This window comes from Macrotis lagotis, chromosome 1, assembly GCF_037893015.1.
Source record: "Macrotis lagotis isolate mMagLag1 chromosome 1, bilby.v1.9.chrom.fasta, whole genome shotgun sequence".
NCBI classification, from domain to species: domain Eukaryota; kingdom Metazoa; phylum Chordata; class Mammalia; order Peramelemorphia; family Peramelidae; genus Macrotis; species Macrotis lagotis.
The window spans coordinates 555361064-555380410 of NC_133658.1; positions in this window are offsets into that span (position 1 = coordinate 555361064).

Here is a 19347-nt window from a genome sequence, read left to right on the forward strand (position 1 = left end):
CAATGAGAGGTAAAAAACAAGCCTTTCCCGTGTTGTTATAAAAACAGCAATCCTTTAAGTTATACAAAATGGGGGGCAGCTAGGTGGCATAGTGGATAGAGCACCAGCCCTGGATTCAGGAGGACCTGAGTTCAAATCCAGACTCAGACACTTAATAATTACCTGTGTGACCTTGGGCAAGTCACTTAACCCCATTGCCTTGCAAAAAAACAAAAAAAGAATTTAAAAAAGTTACACAATATAGGTTTTTTGCAGGCAGAAAGTCAGTATATAGATAAGTTAACTATTTTGCTATCTGCCTAGCATTTTCTCTTCATCAATACAACAAACATTTCTCATTTTTTTTCAACATGAATATTAATGGATTATCTTATCACTTGCTGAAAATCAGGGACTTGAGTTTTACTCTCTTGTTTGAGTAACCTTGACAGTAAAGGAAATAACATTATATGGTTAAGACTTTTTCTTCAAATTAGGTTGACTGACAATGACAACTTCTTCCTTTTCTAAGTGCTAATAAACCATCCCTTTAATGATGTATTCTAGAATGGTTTCCTGGGCAAGCTGATAAATCCTGAGTTTGAACAATCCACCATCTTCCATTTCTAGAAAACTGAAATTAAAAGTATATTAGATAGTGTTTGTAAAAAGTATACATTGTGGTATTTTGGAAAGTTTGTTTAGCATCCTGGAATGAAAGTTGGTTTTTCCTGATGAGATGCACAAACTGAATAGAAGTTTTCTTATCATTTCTTCCTATATCTTCTAATAAAAATGCACTATTAGCTATTTTTTATATTCTATGTTTCTATTCTCAAGATAATTCTGTTTGTTGGAGAAAATAGAAGTTAAATAAGAATTAATTTTGTCTTTTCTTGCTTATCAGTTATTTTCATATCATTTAATCCTGGTAGTTTCTCTTTTTAAAATTTTTCTTCTTGCCCCCAAACTGGAATAAAGAATGTGCAGTATAAAACAATTTTTTTGGTAGAACTTAGCTTTCCATATTTAAAAAGAGGGGATACAGGATTGTCCTTAGTATTAGAAAGACTTGCATTCAAATCTTGCCCTTGAAAAATTCTATCTTCATGATTGTTAGTAAGCCTTTAATTTTTTTTATTATCATGGGAAATTCTTTACCTCAATAGATTCCATACAAATTACTAATTTACATTAATGGAGAGAGCTTTCAAATCAAGATTTACTATGTTGATAAAACCATAGACCTAGACAAAAACAAGCAAAAAAAAGGTGGGGGAGGGAGGCATTTATAAATTCAGTTTATTCTAAGCATGAGAACTCCCAATAAAGATTATGCTAGTCTTCTATATTTATCCTCAGTTACTTGCCCTTACTCATCCATATATTTTTTTAAAAATATGCTTATTGTTCATTATTTCTGATGAATATGGAGTGATCTCTTTCTTCCTGATCAAAATCAATTATGTTCAATTAATTATGTCCTGCAAATATGAATAGGATGAACTCACCCATAAAATGGAAGATGACAGAATGCATTAAAAAGTACAGACAAATACTGCTATTTTAAGAAACATATTTGAAGTAAATTCCTATAAAGTTAAAATGAAAAGCCTAAGCAGAATTATGATGATTATGGTAAACTCAAAAGAACAGATATAGCAATATGATTTCCTATAAAACTATAATAAATATGAATGTCTTAAGAAAAGATAAGCATAGAAGCCACAGTACATAAAAGTACTATAGATAACAAATAATTATCGATGCACAATAAATATGTAATTAGTCTAACATCTAAATACTTAAAAGTGAAATTTAATGGAATTACAGGAGAAATAGACAATAGCAAAAACTAAAATTATGATAGACATTTATATGTTTTCTTCAGAGCCAGGGAAATTTAACCAAAAGATAAGCCATAAAGAAGTTAAAGAATTGAATAGAACTTTAGAAAATTAGAGATGATGGATCTTTAATGGAAAAGAAAAGCATTTATATGATCCTCAGTCACACTTGGTACCTTTACAAAAGCAACAATGCTTTTGCATAAAAATCTTACCAAAAATGCAGAAGGTCAGAAATGCTAACTGTAGAACTTATTAATCACAATGCAATAAAATTATATTCAAGAATTCAAATATATTCAAATATTTGCATGTAATTGTATTCCAGTATATTCAAGAGAAAAGTATTCAATTAATTGGATACTAAATAACATATTGAGTGGATCAAAAATAAATTATAGAAACAATAAAGAAAAATTTCTCAGTGAAAATAAGAGTAATTAGACAATATATCAAAAACTGATAGGTATACCTCAAGTAATTCTTAGAGAGAAAAAATATTTCAATAAATATGGGTATCAACAAATTTAATAAGTCAACGAACTGGATATGCAACTAAAAAAGTTAAAACAATAAATCAATTCATTCAACTAAATACCAATGGAGGAATTATGAATATTAGAGAACTGAATTGAACTGAAATAACTGAAAATAAACTAAAAATAAAAAAAATCATTGAATTGGTCAATAAGAATACGTTGAGTATTTTAAACAAAATACATGATTATATAATTGGATATTTTAAAATATAGTGGACAACAAAATTTTCATAACAAAAGTGAAAGTGAATTCACAACAATTGAAGAGGGAAAAATAGAAAATATCTAGTCATTTTCCCCAATTACATAACAAAACTGATAATTTAAAGAAAATGAATACTTACTGGAAAATGAAAATGGTAAGATTAAGAAAAGAAGCAGATTGCTTAAATAACTTGATAGAAAAAGAAATTGAAGAATCTATAAATAAATCCCCATATAAGTTTTTACTCAAGAATCATATATATATATATATATATATATAAATTTATAAATGAATTATAATAAACATTAAAATAACAAAATACCTTTCCTCTTCCTATGCTATACATTATGATCCTGACAGCTAAGTCAAGGAGAGATAAAAACAGAGTGAAGAGACTATAGAACACTGGCCTAATGATCACTAATACAAGAAAAATGCTAAAATATAAGCAAATAGGCAACAGCATATTGCTAAGACTATGTATTATGAACAGAATGAACCTACGGGTTTTCAGGATTGCAATCTTGGTTTAATATAAGGATGACTATGTCTATGTGTGTATGTACTATGTTAATAGCATAAATAATAAAAATCACACAATCATATCAATTGATGCTAAAAAGGTTTTTGTCAAAATCTAGAAACCATTTCTGTTAAAAACCCTAGAATATACAAATATATAGACTTTTCTTTAACATGACAGTAATAATGTATCTGAAACCAAGAGTAAGTTTTATATGTAATAGAGAAAAATAAGAGATCTTTTCCATAAATATTTAAGCCAGGATGTCCATTATCTCCAGTAATATTTAGCATAGTTCTAAAAATACTAGGTATTACAACAAACAATGACAATGAAGAAAATAAACATAAGCAAATGGGAACTAAAACAAGATATCTCTTTTTGCAGATATTATGATAATCTAAGAGAACCATAAAGAGTGAACTATATAGTTAATTGAACTTCTTAATAAATTAGCAAAGCTTCAATATACAAAAAACGTCTACATAAATCATCAGCATTTTATATTTTACCAATGAAACCCTGCACAAAGAAGACACCAGGAGATATTTCATTCAGATAGCTTCAGAATATATAAAATATTTGGGAACCTATTTACCAAGACACAATTAAGAACTGTTAATGGAACTGAGATAGACCTAAATAAATTTTTGTTGTTCAGTCATTTCAGTCATGTCTGACCCTCCCCATTTGAAGTTTTCTTTTCAAAGCCATTGAAGTGGTTTGGTATTTCTTTCTCCAGTTTGTTTTACAGATGAGGTAATGGAGGCAAATAGGATTAAGTGATTTGCCTATGGTCACACAGTGAATAAATATCTAAGCTAGATTTGAATTCAAAAAGATGAGTTTTTCTGACTTAGGACCTAGTGGCCTCCTAAATAATTGGAGAAATATTAAATGATCATGAGGAGACTGAAGCAATATAATAAAAATGACAACACGATCTAAATGTATTTACTTATTCAGTGGCATATCAATCACCTTAATAATGTTTATTTTACACAGTTATCCAAAATAACACTTATTAAAATAATTTTTATTTATTTAAGGCAATTGGGGTTAAGTGACTTGCCCCAGGTCACACAACTAGGTAATTATTAAGTGTCTGAGGCTGAATCTGAACTCAAGAACTCCTGACTCCAGGGCTGGTGCTCTATCCACTGCTCCACCTAGTTGCCTCAAAAAAAAAAAGACTTTCAATAAATTTAACACTTTCAATAAAATTAAAAAAAAACAGTTATAAAGTTTGACAAAAACCACTAAGAAACTAGAAAGCAATATGGTAGAAATCAGATTTAGACCAACATCTCACACCAAATATACCAAGATAATCTTCTAATGAATATATAATTGAAACATAAAAGACACCAAAAACAAATAGAAGAGCAAGAAATTACCTTTCAAATCTATGAATAGAGGAAGAGTCCACAACCATAGCAATAAAGAGGATAATAGAATATAAAATGGATTGTTTTAATTATATAAAATATAAAAGCTTCTGCACAAATAAAACAAATGCAGTTAAAATTAGAAGAGAAATAATTAACTGGGAAAAATTTTTGTAACAAATTTCTCTGATTTAAGCCTTATAGATAGATATAAAGATAAATAGATTTCCCAATGGATAAGTGGTCAAAAGATATGAACAAAAAGCTTTTCAAGGAAGGAATCCAATCCATGGTCAATGAAAAAAATGTTCCAAATAGCTAATAATTAGAGAATTGTAAATTGTAGCAACTTTAAATTTCTACCACATATTCATCAGATAGGGAAAGATTACCAAAATAACAGCAAAAAAATACATATTAGTAAATCTGTTGGAAAACAGAAACTGTTGTTGGAACTGTGAATTAATCCAGATATTCTAGAAAGCAAATCAGAACTATGTCCCAGAAAACATTAAACTGTACATATGTTTTAAAAAAATATTTCACTATTTTAGCAATACTCCAAAGAGAATAAAGAAAGAGTGATGGAAATCATGTATAGAAAAATATGTAGAGATCTCTTTTTGAATTAGCTCCAATTAAAAAACTGAGCAACCTATTTATTGGGAAAAGTCTAAACAAATTGTGGCAAAACAAATAATGATACTCCCCCCATAAGCAATGATAAAATACATTGTTTTAGAGAAAGCTGGTAAGATTTATATGAACTATTTAATGTGGCATGAATTTAGAAGAACTAGAAGAGCAAGATATACAATGGCAATAAATAATACTATAAAGAAAAGTGACTTTGACAAACTAGTACTCTGATCAATACAAATATAAACTCAAGAGGACCTAAAAGGAAGGTTTTTACTTACCTGATGGAGAGATGATAGCCTTAAAAAGAAGTACAGGAGATACAATTTTGAAAATTAACATGAGGAAATTTCCTTTATTTGATTATAAATATAGTATAACCAAGTAAGATTCTATACATTTATATATATATATATATATATATATATATATATATATATATATATATATATATACATATATATGGGAGAGAGGGGGGAGAGAGAGAGAGAGAGAGAGTTTTATTTTTCTTTCTCTTTTTATTTGAAGTGGAGTTGAAGTAGAGAAGAGGAAAAGAAAGCACAAATGACTTATTTTTTTAGTTTTAAAAATTATTTTAATTGAACCATAACTGAAAACAATGTTTTTATGTAGACAGATTTTAATTATCGAATACATTCCAGATCATAATCTTGGATTATGGAATCCCAATTATCTAAACCTTTTTCTGAAGTCTTTGAACTCTTTTTTTTTCTAAAATCTTGAGAGCATATTACATGCTACCGTTTCTAACTATAAATTTTCTATCTGATAATTTCTCCTCTAAGTCTGCTGTACTGTTTATATCAATAAATGAAGTAATTAAAAACAATTTATTAAGCACTTAATATATGCTAGGGATAGCTAGATGATACAGTGGTTAAAGTGATGGATTTGGCATCAGAAAAACCTGAGTTCAAATAGAAACCTCAGAAAGTTACTAGCTGTATGACCCTGGGCAAGTCATTTAACCCTGTCAACCTTAGTTTCCTCATCTGTAAAATGAACTGGAGAAGGAAATAGCAAACCACTCCAGTATCTTTGCCAAGAAAACCCCAAAAAGGGATCACAAAGACACATGTATACAGTAATAGCAATATTGCTTTTATAATGACTTCAATGAGTAAGTTATCTTTACTATTATCAATACCAAAATCAATAAAGAACACATGAAGATGATATCTGCCTCCAGAGAAAGAACTAAAAAACAGAGATATATAGAATAATTTTACAGTGATGGAAGGAAAAAAAAGAAATTTCCATGATAATTTTGTTGAATTTGAAAAGAATAGCAAATTGTGGATTTGTGGTTTCAGTTGCAATCACCTTTTTTTATTGTACTATTACAGAAATGCTTCTTTTATTCCATAAATTAAAAATAAAATTTAATGATAAAAAGGAATCAAACACAACTGAAAATAACTAAACAACAGAAATATATGGTAGAATCCAGTAGAAATATAAATAATTTCTTTTTGTGAGAAGCTCATGTTCATAACAAGAACAAGAGTATGTTTATTAAAGATAAGGTTGTTTCTAGATCATCTATATATATACACACACACTGTACTGGGCAAATAGCATTTTAATGCCCTTTATAAACTTTGTATTTACCTGGAAGTTGGCAAGGAAGATGCCCAAAGGCTATTTGCTTGTTCTTTGCAGCTATCTCCTTCTGGTTATCAAATTATAATGCTGTAATGGAGAGGGATGGTGTGATGGAGTAGAGAATATTGGGCTTTGAATTGGGATGACCTGGCTCAGATCTACTTCTGACACTTATTAACTATGTGACCATGGACAAGTCACTTAATCTCTTTGAGCTTCAGGCAACTCTGTTTGCAAATTATAAGACAGGTTGCAATCTGGGTAGTATGATATAATGGTCTTATCACCAAACAGATATTTTTAAAATTGACATCTGAAAAATGGTTCACATTTAGATAGAAAAATGTAATATTTTAAACTAAAAAGATCCTTCCTTGAGCTGAAAAGCAAATTGCACCACATAAAAATAAATGCCATATGTAACTAGGCCAAAAGGGATAAAACCCACCACTTTCCTTTCACAGATGCTATTTTATTGGGGTATTAAAAAATAAAACATGAAATTCCTGAAAAAGTTTTTGGCATCTGGGAGAGGCTTTGCAATCCTATGACTTCTCTCAATATTTTTCAAAATTGCATGATGAACTGCCCAACAACAAATTAAAGAAATGATCAAATTTTGACAGTTAAATTACACAGTACTCTAAATGCTATAATCATATAACGGAAAGCATATGATGACTTTCAAGTACTAAATCACCAAAGGGCACTCTGATCAAAATTTACCATCCACTGACTTCAATATAGAGAATTAAATATTGTTCAAAATCGAGTTAAAAGGTACCTTAAGAAATATATGGATAATTTATTACTGTATACTCTTTAACACAATAAAGATTATTGACCTTTTTCTCTTATTCTTTAAAACCATCCAATAATACCTGACCCTCCCCAAAAATCAGCATTTCTAGAAGTAAGTATTCTTCTCTAACTGATCACAGGCACAAATTATTCTAAGACTGAATTAAGCTGGGATGCACAGAGGAGATAAAGCAACTCTGGATTTTAAATCTAGTGCCAGCACAGTTAACAGGTTATACATTTTCTCCATCTATCAAATTTTAAGGGCAGAGCGGACCACAAGCATCAGCAAAGCTACTTTAAAAACTGAAACAAAAATATCAATGTTGGGAATATTCTTGTGTTCAGGAATCAGAGTATACAATACAATACAATATTAGGGATGTTGAGATGAAAGAAAACCAAAATCCATTCTAGTGACGAGTCTGTCAAACATCTAAGACTGGTATTTCATCAATAAAACAAGAGCAAAATCTGCAGGGCTCAGTATCAATGGAATACATAAAAATGTTTACACTTAGTTCTAAAATCTATACCCAATTCCACCTGTAGGTTCATAATTTATTTAACTAGAGAAATGAGAAATACCAATTAACTCCATACACAGGCTTCTAAATTCACCAACAACATGGGGGTATATCAAAATGGCTATATTGTTTCCCTTTTGTGAAATTGGTTTCACAGCCTTTGGGGAAATTAGAAGATAGTCTTTGTCTATACCCTTGTGGATATGAGTCCTTACCGGCCCAGCCTAGGCTTTCTTTCATATCACTTGAAATCACCACACAAACAGGCTTCTCCAATGCTATAAAAACTGATTTAAGGGTTAAAAGAATCAGAAGCATATTGGTTTATTCCTTTTCAAAGTAGAAGACTAGGCCATTTGAAGAAAAGAAAACAGCACAGTATAGAGGTGAGTGTACTGAACTTAGTGTTGAACTTGAAGACCTGAGCCTTGAATTCAAATCCAGTCTCTAATACATACTAGCCATATAGCCATTTAACCTTCCCAGTGATTAGTTTTCTAATCAATAAAAGGCAGAGGTTAGAATACATAGTCTAACTCCCTTGAGATCAATGGTAAAAGGGTAAATTTCAAAGGAGAAAATGAATTTGGATGAGAAAAAAATTTACTTATTTTAATAAAATTGGTTTCCTTTGTAATTTTATTATTTTATTATATTCACTTAACATGGTTATTTTGAGAAAACTGTAGGTTTTTTCAGACTGCCAAAGATGTCATCAGCATGAAATAGAGATTAAGTTCCAAATTCTCAGATCAGCTTGGTACATTGCTGCTTGTACTTATTTTTCAGTTGTGTCCAACTCTTTGTGATCCATTGGAAATTTCTCGGTAAAGATACTGCATGGTTTTACCATTTCCTTTTCCATCTCATCTTTACAAAAAAATAAACTGAGACACATAGGATTGCCCAGTATCACACAACTAATCCAAGGCCAGATTAGAACCCAGAAAGATGTCTTCCTGACTTCAAGTCCAGGACCATCTAGCTGCCCCCCACTTAGGATATCAGTTCCAATTCAATCGTTTCCAATTCCCACAAGTAGAACAAAAATGTGACAGGGTTTGAGCCCCAAATAAAAGTTCATTGTCTTGTTTCATATGCATTTGGACTTTTCAAATATCTAGACTTAACCTCTATATTATAATGATTATAATTTTTAGCCCTCACAGACCTTGAGATTTTTCAGAAAACTGATTAAATTGAGTTAGAGATAGGTTTAGGAAACATTTTATATATATATATATATATATACATATATATATATATATATATATATATATATTTTTCTACTGAACTTTACTATGTATAATATAAGATTACTAAACTTTTCCTCTTACTTTTGAAGTTCATCCAAGAATAACTGATTTAGAGTTCTAACATCCAAACTTTCCTGGATCACCTCATTTCTGATATCACTTTCTTGCTTTCTTACAATAATTTGTCTTCCCTTCTTATTAATGTGAGAATCCTTTAATACTGCCTTCAGTTTTCTTTTTTTCCCTTTTGATACTTAACCTAGCTAAATGTCACAATAGTTTTTGAAACTATCTACTAAGTGAGAGAGGTTTTAAGAGTTGCTTTAGTGAAGAAAGTACTTACTCAAAGAAAACACAAATTCTTAAAATGTTAAAATAAATAAATATTACATTCATTCTAGCTGCATTGGTTGAGACTATTATTATGATGATTTCTTGATTAGACTTGTTTGTTCTTCATTTTCACAGAGGATCATTATCACAGATGATATCTTGACTTCTAAATGAATCAAATTTAAGTGTGGCAGAATTGCACAAAGTTGTCAGAGTCTACAAAATACAGACAATTGACCACAGTCCAGGATGCAGTGATTGACCTTGGCATCATCAGTGTCTGACCAAGCTCTAAGTGCACCACTGCTTAAAATTGGTCTCATCCACCATTTCCTGAGCATGAGGTAGGAAGGCATATTCACATTCTTGGATGCTTCACATATCCCTAACTCACTGATGGGTTTAAGGCAGTTCAGTTGCCTTCAACCCTGTTTAGTAGTGAACCTGGTGAGATGATTTACCAGAATGTAGCTACTATGAATGCAATAGCTTTTTTGGATCAAGAGGAGAGAACTGAATGGGAAAAAGACCTCAAAGGTATATGTGCTGCCCTGATAAGGGTTTGGTAAGTAAGCGCCCCCATAACAGAGGTGCTAGTCCTCCCTGTATACCCCATAGGAAAATCATCTCAATTTTGAAATTTGAATCTGCCACTTTGTTAGATGTGGGTTCTTTAAAAGAGATTCATTCTGTGATTCAGTTTCCTCAGTTGCAGAGTAGGATTCATAATTTTATCACCTATTTGTGTAGGCTATAAGGATCAAATGAGAAAATGTATATGAAGTACTTTGTCTGGAAAAATTCTATATTAACCTTAATAAAGGCAGCATGGTATAGGGGATAGTTCATTGGGTCATAGACATGGGTTCTGGATTCCATTCTGTCACTAATTCATCTAATAATCAGGAATCACTTCTTTCCAGGTATTACTTTCTTCATTTGTTAGAAGAGACATTTCACCTAAATGATTTCTAAGATCCTCATCATCATTCTAAAATGCCATGATGCTGTGAACTATATTCTGTTCTCATATATTTTTCTATATCTCTTTGGTCGCTGTATGCTACCTCTGAGATTTTTTTAAATGTCAGTATCAATTTGGCATTTCCAGAGCAAGTAGAACTTTATTTTTTAAAAAAGAGAATTTTTCATGCAGATTATAATTACCTTTACTGATTAAGTTTTTCCTTTTTTCCCTAAACCAATGGAATGCAAAATGCTGGAAGGGACCTTAGAGATCCCTGGAGAGTGATCATTTGTATTTTTGTAATTGAAGGACTGGCCAATGGGGACCAGTCCTTAGAACAAGTTCAGATATTCTTAGCTGTTTCCAATAAAACAGCATGAAAATCTTTGAGAGCAGGTTCCAGCTATGAGTAAGGCAAGTTGGTACTGTGTGATGATGATGAAAAGCATTCCATTTGGCTGCAGAACTAGAAATTCTAATGACTTTAGAGTTGCTGAACTGGACCGAAGTCTACATACAAATTATGTAACCTACCAGTCTCTTAGTCTTTCCTTGGTTGCTTTGAGGAGACAGAATGATCTGATTCCACAAATTGGTCACTATGTATTTGTGCACATTTGCAGCCTCTCTCTCTCTCTCTCTCTCTCTCTCTCTCTCTCTCTCTCTCTCTCTCTCTCTCTCTCTCTCTCTCTCTCTCTTTATTCTTTCCAGGTCTTTAATGAATTAAATGTTCAGTGAATGAGATTCTAAGCAGGAAGTACCCAAATGATCCTATGAGTTTAAGAGATCATAACCAGAGTCCAACTGGTGACTAGAGTTACTAGTAGAGCATATCAGAACTAGCGATAGTAACTAACTGAGATAGTCATGTCCAGGCACCAATATTGTGAACATTGTACTGCCTGGAGTAATTATACAGAGAAAGCTAGAATTTTCTCTTCTACACCAACAGATAAATGGAAGAGAGATTATAAGCAGGAATGGAAAAGTTATCTGGCCAAGCAGAAGATCTACCTAACCCAATATTGATGTGACCATTCAGGAGAGATATTATGCTCTACAAGAACTTAGCCCAAAAGAACAGCAGCACACTGGTCCATCAACAATGTCACACCTTATAGAAAATTTAATAAAATATCATGAAGGGAAAAGATGACTTTCAAGGCCAAGAATTCAAGGATAACCCTTTTTCCTCATGTGTTCAGTACTGATGAGACTCACATTGTACTTAAGGTCTGAGTCTTTATAAGGGGAGAAGATGAATGCATTTTGGAGGAAAGTTTGTTTGTTACCAACTATTATTGCAATATCATCACAGTAAATACATTTTCTAAAAGCTAAATGATATCTCTTGGCATGAGTGTCAGTCTTAGAAACTCCAGCTCTCATACATTTGGAATCCTGGGTGGGAGAAGAAGCAGTGTCTATCCTCTGGAAACCTCAACCTTTAATTTTAAATTCATCTTGAGGTTACCTAGCTATGTGACCTTGGACAAGTCACTTAACCCCATTGTGTTGCCAAAAAAACCCCAAAAACTAAAAAAAAATTCAAGTTAAGGGAGTAACCCAAATGGAGTGCTACATTACCATCAATTGTGGTTTCAATGAGCACATTATATTAAGGCAGAATGCCCACAATAAAGCCCTAAAGCTAAATTTGAATTTTTTCCCTTTTTTTTAAGGAGTAGTTCAATCTACTTCTGTTCAAGGTTACAATTTTAGAATTTATAAATGTGTTTCATCTCTCAAACAACCCCTCTTTTATGTTTTATCTTTTATCTTTTACTTTTTATCCTATCTATTAGGTTCTCTTAATTCCTGATATACTATATGTCGTCTCCTATCATAATTTTAATTATGTGGGATTTAAATTGTTACATTGCACCTGGAATAATTTAAGCATTTAAAAATGACTATTGATTGACTTTGTCTTTCTTTATGGATTATAAATGTGTCTCTATAGATTAACAAATATAGTACTATCATTGTTAATATCCATTTTGAAGAACTCATTGATTAATTTTATAATTTTTTGCTCGGTGTCCATCTCTTTCTTTTATAACTATAATCTACATTTGTTATGTTGGAACTTTTTATTTGTTTATTGGAATATTATTTAAGGAGCAGAAAGGTGGTATAGTGGATAGAGTGAAAACTACTCTAAAAGTTAGAAAGACTCCTCATCTTCCTGAGTTCAAATATGACTTCAGCCATTTATAAGCTGTGCAACCATGGGCAAGTCAGGTCTCAGTTTTTTCATCCGTAAAATATATTGTAGAAGGAAATGACAGTCCACTTCCTTACTCTTCCCAAGAAAACCCCAAATTAGGTCACAGAATCAGATATGACTAAAACAACTGAACAACAGCAAATTATTTAAATCCATTTTCTAAAACTATTTCATGGTTATTTTCTCTATAATATTTTTGTTGTTGCTGTTATTGTTGCTTATATATTTCCTATTGTTCTATTAGATACTAGGAGGGATGGGAATTCAGGGAACCCTGGAAGGATCTGCATAAACTGATGCTAAGTGAGATGAGCAGAACCAGAAGAACATTGTATATCCTAACAGCTACATGGGGGTGATGATCAATCTTGATGGACTTACTCATTCCATCAGTGCAACAACTAGGGACAATTTTGGGTTATCTGCAATGGAGAATACCATCTGTATGCAGAGGAAAAAGTTATGGAGTTTGACCAAAGACCAAAGACTATTACCTTCAATTTAGGGGGAAAAAGATTATCTTATTATTTAATTTTTCTATCTCTTATACTTTATTTTTCTTCCTTAAGAATATGATTTCTCTCTCATCATGTTTAACTGAGATCAATGTATACCATGGAACGATGTAAAGACTAACAACACCACCCCCTTCTGTGTGGGGTTTGGGGAGGGAAGCAAGAATGGGGGGGGGATTGTAAAACTCAAAATAAATAAAATTTTTCTAAAAACAACAACAACAAAGAAATTGAGATCCATATATATACAAAAATATTTAGAACAGCTCTTTATGTGGTGACAAAGAATTGGAAATTGAGGGAATGATCATCAATTGGGGAATGGTTTAACATGTTGTGGTATATTAATGTAACATATATTATTGTTCTACAAAAAATCATGAGCAGACAGATTCCAGAAAAATTTAGACTTTCATGATGCTGAGTGAAGTGAGAACCAGGAGAACATTGTACACAGTAATAGTAACACTGTACAATGATCAACTATGATAGACTTTGCTCTTATTAGCAATACAGTGCTCCAAGACAAGACTTAAAATGAAAATGCCATCCACATCCAAAGAAAGAACCATGAAGTCTGAATATAGATCAAGTCATATTGTTTACATATAACTTTTCTCATGATTTTTCCCTTTTGATCTGATTTTTCTTTCTCAATATGGAATTATGGAAATAAATTTAACATGATTGTGAATTTATAATCTATATCAGCTCATTTACTGCCTTGATGAAGGGTGGGGAAAAGAGGGAATTAAAATTTTACAAAAATGAAAGTTGATAACAGACTGCCTACTGTAGGGGGTTGGGGGGAGGGAATCAAGTTTAGGGGGGAAATTGTAAAATTCAAAATAAATAAAATCTTTCTAAAAAAAGAATGTTGAAAATTATCTTTACTTGGAATTTAAAGAATAAAATAAAATACTACGAAGATTTTTTTTAAGAGGCGGCTAGGTGGTGCAGTAGATAGAGCACCGGCCCTAGAGTCAGGAGTACCTGAGTTCAAATCAGGCCTCAGACACTTAATAATGACCTAGCTGTGTGGTCTTGGGCAAGTCACTTAACCCCATTGCCTTGTAAAAAAAAACTAAAAAAAAAAGATTTTTTTTAAAGGGGGGATAAAAAAAGAAAATGCAGGTCCAAAGAATTTTTTTTTTTGTTGCAGACCAAACAAATTAATGAGAAGATTAGGACTAAAAAGAGGACAGGCATAATAAATGGTAGTCATAGTTATGGGGGACCTTTAACATAGTATGGAACAGGAGCAGTATTTTAACTCATTTATAATTCTGCTTATCACTATATGTGCTTGAACAAGTAACTTGTCCACTCAGGGTTTCAGTTTCTTCACCTGTTGTGTGCTGGCCGGCTAACTTATACTTTACTCATAACCTATTACTTGACTCAGTCCAGCTATAGTTAAGTTCTCAGGTGAATATTGAAGAAGCAAGAGACAGATGTGGTAAGTTCTCTGCTTATTTAACCCAAAGCAAATACTTAAATACCCTTTCTTAGTTCCTGGTTCACTCCCAATCCCGTGGCATTCTCTAAATATCAGTCAAACAATGCTCCAGTGCTCCATGCTCCTGGACAGCAGGTGATAAAACTTTACTTCCTCATGCTAGTACTCTCACACAAGGAACAGATAAGAAGATCAGATCCGAGAGCCGACCCAGGTAAGTAGGCCATTGGTGTATGTGGACAAGAGGACCTTTAAGCCATTCTCAATCACACAATGACCTTCCTGTGACCCTCAATAGTCTCTTACATTCACCCATGAAATGAAAGTCAGACTAGATGATCCCTTGCAACTCCTTCATCCTATGATTCTATGAGCATCTGGTGCAGGAGTAACAAAAAAAAGTGGAGTTAGAGGTAGTCATTTTAAGTAAATGTGATGTTAGAACAAACAAGGTGCTTAGGGAAGAGGGAAAAATGGAGAATCTAGAGACAGAATGATAGATGTGATTTTTTTGATGATAGTGGAAACAAATGAGCAGATCTAAAATTAAGGTATTAAGGAAGCATTGTAAGCCCTTTAGAGATGGAAAGTTAGATCAGAACCCCAGGTTGTCTGATGAATGTTAAAATTTTCAAATTGAAGAATGTTAAGGGTTTGCTACAAATCTTAGAAACTAAGAGAGGGAGGGAAGCCTTTCTCAAAGATAATGTCATTTTGTAATAGGTCTATAGAATCCAAGTGCCCCCCCCCAAGATTAGTCTGAAAATTAGCAAGATTTTATTAATTTATTTAATTTTTGCAGAGTGGAAAGAATCCATTTAGCATCAACGCAATCACAACTGGTCTTTCCTGAGGCTGAACTTAAAATATGCTAATAGGAACATAAAAATATGAAAATTATTTTACATCTATAAAACTTACTGGAATATTCATCTAGGTTTTATATTCCTATCTTAATGTTTTATTTAATAAATATGAAAGCATCTAAATAAAAATTTGCAAGATTTATAATAAATAATTTCTTGTCAAGTCAATTTATTACTAGTATGCTAAATGTGCTAGGATGGAATTTCATATGTTTTGGAAATAAGCATCTAGAATAATTCTTTCATATTTGTGGATATATATGAATATGTACATATTATATTAATACATATTATGCACACATGAACATATGTTATGTATTTTAATATTCTTCACTTGGGATTATCTTGCATTTCTTCTTCATAATTTCCAGGTTTTTCATAGTTGAGGTCAAATAATTACATCAAGGAAAATCCAAATCCTTAGACTTTGGAGACTATAGTCCCAAGAGTGGTAAAGTTCCTTTAGCTTAAAGCCCCTATCAGTTTTCCATCAAGCTATTATTGAATAACATTCAGAAGTCAAATGTTTAGAGGTATTTGGTCTCTGCAGTAGTATTTCCCTGTCACCAAGCTACCACTGAAATTCAAAACAGGCAAAGTAAAGGTTTTAGAACATAAAAGTTTTATGAAGAAACCCCTCACCCAGTATTCACCTTAGAATACAATCAATGCTATAATAGTGTACTCTACAGCATAGTACTTTAATTTACAAATGCCAAAATCTACTGTATCTGGATTGCATCTATATTTGCTAATTAGATAATAGATGTGTGGCTTTTTGTCTAAGCAAAACTATATTGCAGGACCTATTTATTTCAATAAAGTCATAGATGTATTAAAGAATTTGACGAGAAATGCTAAATGTTTGTGACAGTAAATCAAGAAGATGATTTATTAAACTCTAGAATGGGGTTCTTAACCTGGTCCACATGCTCCTGTGGATACTTTTCAAAGAGCCTTTGAACTTAAATGGGGGAAAATTAAAATCTCTGTTCTAATTGATCTCTAATTAACTTTTAATTGAAACTCAACATTTTCTTCAATTATAAATGTAGGCAACACAAGATGATTCTGAGAAAGGAATTGTATTCTTCACTAAAGAGATCCATGACACAGAAGGTCAAGGATCTCTGCTATAAGTATAACTTTTATCAAATTGCTCATCATCTCAGGGAGGGGAGAGGAAAGGTATGGAAAGATAGAATTTGGAACTCAAAATTATCAAAAACCAATATTAAAAATTGCTTTTACATGCCACTGGAAAAATGATATTATGTTTTTAAAAGTCACCATCTGCATTGTAAGATACCTTACTTAATCAGCTCTAGGAAGTGTTTCAGCCAACAAATATGAAAAAAAAATGAATCCCTGCTTTGGGGTTAAGCCAGGAGATATAAATGTTACCAGGGATAATGTCGTTAGCTGAAGGTTTCAGGGGTTCTAGTGAATGTGAAAGAATTCATTTCAAAGATCAACACTGACCCAAAAGAATTTAGGGACAAAAAATGGTTTATTTAAGGACAAATGTGGTTAGCAGAAGTTAAAGGAGAGAGGATATAGAGGCAGTGGTCTGATCCTGGGTGCAGGATAGGGATGGAATGAGCAAAAGTACCATTTGAAGAAGGAGTAGTAGAAGCAGTTCCATACATAGGTGGCCATAAGCAGCAAAGAGAGGAAGAGCTGTATAAAGGAGAGAGATTAGAGACAGTTGTTAGCACACATGGATCAATAACAGCAGCCTCCATATGGAAAGGCATGGTTTATTTATGGGAGCAATGCATGCAGTACATGCTGGGAAAAGGTGGGAAAGATGTTTGAAATAATTTTCACCACATGTCAGTGGATTTACATCTCAAAAGGGGCTAAAGTGATCTATCTCAATTCCCAATTTCTGGAAAAGTACTTACATGGGTTTTGGGGAGCTTTTAAATCGAAGCTAATCCATTTACATTTCAATAGAGGTTGAGGTGCTAAATAATAATGGGATGGAAATCAAATGGCCAGGATATGGAAAAAAAAAATTTTTTTAGTCTCCTCTAGTATTTCTTCTTCATCATCACTGGAGGTAGTACCCATACCAATGGATTTATGGTTGATGAAAGAGAAAAACCAGAACTACATGATTTTTTAAGTCAAATCTATTTGGTAATCTAGACCCTGTATTTCTATTATCTTTGTGCTTTCCATTCAATCCAAAAAACATATCTACATTTAGACAATTTTATTTCTAAGCTTCTTGAGAAGAATTAGCCTATGTTGTATATTATAATGAGGGCAGTTAAGTGATGTGATGGATAAAGCACTGCATCAGGAAGATCTGTGTTCAAATCTGCTTCAGACTCTAGCTTAGTTATGTGACATTAGATAAGTTACTTAACCTCTATTTAACTGTTTCCTCAAGTATTAAATAGTTTACCACGGGTTTATCATGAAGATCAAACAAGATATTTGTAAAGTGCTTAGCCCACAGTCCAACACAAAAGAGGCTCTCTCTCTCTCTCTCTCACTCTCTGTATATATATATATATATATATATATATATATATATATATATATTTATGCTCCTTCCCTTCCCCCAAGTATGATGACATGTGCCCTATGGACAGCAAATGAATATTATGAATGATGATACATCAAAAATGAAGCAGTGTAGAGGTTACAATAGTTTATTTCTAAAAGAGAAGTTAAAAAACAATCTCAATTCTTGTCTCTGAGCCTCAGGAGCTTTTTACCATCTGTCATTTTTTTTCTTATTTTCCAAATCATTATAATTCTCTAAATTGAAAAAGATTAGAATAGTAGAGTAATCCCATACTCTTGCTTGATAAATGAGGAATCTGATCTCCCCAGAGGTAGAGTGGCTAGTCCATGATGATCCAGCTAGTTAGGGACAGAACTGAGATTTGGCACTTTGGTCTCCCAACTCTTAAGTCATTGGTCTTTATATTAATCCAGGCTGTTAATTCAGAGTGCTTTATATTTTGATGCCTTTAAGGAATCTGACTATATCATCTTCTTTTTCAATAAAATCTTTTGACTCCCTATTATTTCTAGGAAATAGTATAAAATCCTCTGTTAGGTTTTTAAGACTAATCTGGTGCCTTCCTATATTCCCAACTTATTTATACCTTCCTTCCACATACATTGCAAGTCAATGATATTGGTCTCACTTGCTGTTCCTTACATATAACACTTCATCTCTGTCAGTTCCCAGACCCACTAATACCCTGAAACATTCATCCTCCTCTTAATTGTTTGATGGTACTGTTCTCCCCAGCCCAGCTGCCAGTTGTGACCTTGAAGCTGAATTCTCTTTCCTTAGCTTCACTGTCTCTACCAACAAGTCACCCTTTCCCTTGCTGCCCTCCCTAAAGAACTCTGACAATTAACTTGGAACTATTTTGCAGGTGTGAATTTACTTACCTTCCTGAGTCAGAGAGCCTTGTTCATTAATAAATGAACCTCCCCCAGTTCTTGATAACCCACCCACCCATGAGCAAATCACCTATCATCAAACTAGCTGATTGATTCTAAGCTTGTTGTTATACCAATATAATTTCTATCAAACTATCACCGTTTCTTGCCTTGCCATATTTTATTTTCATCTGATGCCTACCTCCATTCCTAACTAACCCCATGTTGTCCTT